Raw genomic sequence first — 3,379 nt, forward strand, 5'->3', positions numbered from 1 at the left:
AGATTCGGAGATTCAGCCACCGAATCAGGCCAAATCTCCACCAGATCGAATCGGGGCAAAGCTTCACACAACCTTTATAGACAGACAGACAGACAGACAGATAGATAGATAGTGGCATTTCATTTTAATCATGGAAAAACATGGATTTTAAGGTTTTTAATCAGAGCATTCAGGCTTTTTTATGAGAGAACTTGGGATTTTTTTAACAGATAAAACAAAGATCCCTGGTTACATGGTTAGTAACAGCCATACTGCAATAGTCTGACATCCCAACTATGACTGAGGACCATATTGTTCTAGGCACTGTACAGATCCACAGCACCGAGCAGTTCTTCCTCAAAACATTTCAGTCTAAATAGACAATACAGAAAGGAAGGAAGGAGACATAGGGGAAAGGAAGGGGGGAGTCCTACCACAGGCCAGTGGGAGACTTGGGTTGTATTCTCAACACTCCTAAGTACCGAGCTGGTGTTTGGGCCCCTCGATCCTACTCTGGTCTGTTGTTGTCAAGAACTGCCAGGCCTGGATGCACTGCATAAACCCCTAGGATAAGGTGTCTGCACATTTTTCGTTCCACTGCAAGACAAAATCTGCAAGTCATACAGAAAATGACCAAATGAGGATCTTTTTCTAGTTAGCCACCTGGGCCAAGGGCATCAACCACAGCATCTCTACAATGGGATAAAAAGACATTCACTTTGACTAAGAAAGGTCTAAATCCTTCCTGAACCCTGACTTCGCTTCCATATTAAATGTGAATGATATTTCAAGTCAGGCTTATGCAATGTGCCACCAAACCTTGTGTACTATAATGAGTGTAGTTATCATTATGAGGCATTATATAAGATAAGAAGTGCTGCTTCTCTGTCCACAAATAAATTAGTCATAGCTTAGATCTACGAGTTTAATATACAGGACATGCATGGCCAGGAACAGAGTTTCCCAAAGTCGCGTTCACATTTCAGTAATTGAGTGTGTCACATTTAATTGCCACAGTCCTTTCACTAGGCAAAACTGGAAACCTTTCCTCTTGATATCAGATTAGAGTTGATTGCATAATTACATTACCTGGATAATTAAATAGAAATATAGTAGCCTCAGTGATGTGCAATATTGTGGCTTCATTTTCTAATAGAATTAGTCTGGCTTTGGTGAGGAATACTTGCAAAAAAGAGAGAGAGCTAATTATCGAGCAATACCACATTAAATCCATGGGCCCTTTCTTTCAAAGCAATAGCAAAATGATGCAATCCAAGTGCCTCTTTTGCCGCTGGGTCATTTCTGCTCTTTGGGTGCCAGAAATGAAAGGTGGCAAAAAGCTACTAAATCAACTCCGCTGCCCTACTAGCGCAAGATGATGCCCTCCAGCATGTTCTCCCAAGTTTATCCAGCCTCACAAGTTTTAAGTCGACTCTATTTAAATGACCCAGGCCCCAGTTCAGCTGACTACTGAAGTGTGTTCCTGGCTTCTGCCGCCGGCATAGCTCTTTGGAAGCGCCATGCCGAGTCAGGGCTTCAGCTGAGAGGGTTACTTGTGAAACCCACCTGAAAACCCAAATATCAGCACACACTTCCAGCAAAGCAGGTGACAGCAACACAGGACCATCATCACCTTGAGATACTGCCAGATGTCTGCGAAGAATGAGCTGCAGCATCCCCCTGCAAGGACACCTGGTCTCCTGTTGCTTTCTCTCACCGTGGAAGGGCAATTAACTCCAGCCAGGGGGGATTTCAGAGAGCAGAGATAATGCTCAGTTCAGCTCAGGAACAAAGCACAGAGCACTGTTTCTGTTCACCATTGGGTGCCCTGCCCACCCATGGCAGGGTGTACGCAGTAAGCAGCACTGGGAAGGGAAGCATGGCTTGGGAGGCAGTTCCCAGCATCTCATTGCCTTGGTGTGTTTGAGCAGAGCATGGGCATGCTAAGAAAAGGGGATTTGTTCTCCCATGAACACGGGGGATTGCAAACCACCAGCTCCTCCTGATCTCCGGGGTGCCATGGGATGAGTCCTTCCCACCCCACGCTCTGCTGCTCACATGTGGCTTAGCTCAGACAGCGGGGTCATCTTCCAGTGGTATCCCTCAGCTCTCCTTATTCCTGCCCTGCCTACATCCTTGCCACCCACCCTACACCCACGCCTCCTTTTTCTCCCCCCACCCCAGCAAGCCCCTCAGTGCCACCATCACCCAGCCAACACCTATGGGTGCTCTCTCTCTCCCCAACCCACATTCTCTCCCCGGCCAGCGCAAGCTCGCCCTGCCACTAAGAGCACGTCTGCTGGCGCGACCAAGCTCTTGGTTAGAGCCAAGCAGAGCTCTTCACTGGTAGCTTCGTCCCTTCCAGTGGGGAGGCAGAAGAGGAAGAGGCTCCAGTGCGCTCCTCCATGGATGGCCTGGGGTAGCGGTCGCCGCCGTCTTGCCTGACAGTGGAACTGAACCAAGGCCAAACTTGAAGCATAGGAGTCACCAACGCCTGGCCTAAAGCTCCACGCTTGCAGAGCTGCAGCTGTACCAGACTCATTAAGCACCCAGGGAAACCAGGAATACACCCTGGCCAGCAAAGTACAGGGCCCGTGGCAGAGAAAGCTCAGTCTTGCTCCCTGAAGATGGCAGCTGCATCTCCCGATGCACTCAGGGAGCAGAACCGCGGCAGAAGCAGCCGCCGTTACACCGGCGTTTGGACGAGAGCTGCACCGCAATGCCACAACTGTCGCTTTGGGGAAAGCTCCCTCCAAATATAAAGCCTTTAACTTAAAAGCAAAGCGGAGCCGTAGCGCTCTCCAGCCCCGCGTCGCCCGGTCTCTTCCCCGGCTGCTGCGGTTGTTCGCACGGGCAGCGCGAGGCCGGAAGGTGCGGGCACGTCCTCTGGAGAGGAGACGCTGCGCTCGTCTTCTTTAAAAACAAAGGCAAACCAGACAAGAAAAAGCAGCGCCGATCTGATCCTCTTAATCTAATGTTCGTACCCTGAGGAGGACTCTTGGAGCTCCCCGCACAAAACACCCCGCACTTGTCCTGCCTCTTCTTACCGAGGCAAGCAAATTGAAAGCCGCAGAGGGGTGTGCCTCAAGGCACTTTGTAAATCCACTTCCTTTGTCATAACAAGAACAAATCCCACCTTTGAAGTTTCCCCTTCTTGTTACAAGGGGAGCTGTCTTTTGTTTAATCCATTTTAGCCTTTAATGCCTGACCTGGATCAATCCTGTTGGTTAGATTACACAGTCCTCATGCCGACTTTAAACTAGCCTACAGGGATTTTTTATTTTTTTCCTGCCTCATTGGCGTGAGAATCTGGGGAATAATTAGCATCGTGACTTTAGACCATCATTTACTTTGAACTGACAAACTGTCCTTTTACCATGATAAAGGGGGGGGGGGGGGG

At 49.1% G+C, this 3,379-nt stretch overlaps 1 long non-coding RNA gene across 1 annotated transcript in view; it reads left to right on the forward strand.

Moving 5' to 3' along the window:
- Window positions 1-3,379, forward strand: part of LOC109299427 — a 19,329-nt gene that overhangs the window by 7,647 nt on the left and 8,303 nt on the right. The gene's annotated exons all lie outside the window — the stretch shown is intronic.

Source organism: Gavialis gangeticus, unplaced genomic scaffold, assembly GCF_001723915.1.
Source record: "Gavialis gangeticus isolate Ggan-Ray unplaced genomic scaffold, GavGan_comp1, whole genome shotgun sequence".
Classification (NCBI taxonomy): domain Eukaryota; kingdom Metazoa; phylum Chordata; order Crocodylia; family Gavialidae; genus Gavialis; species Gavialis gangeticus.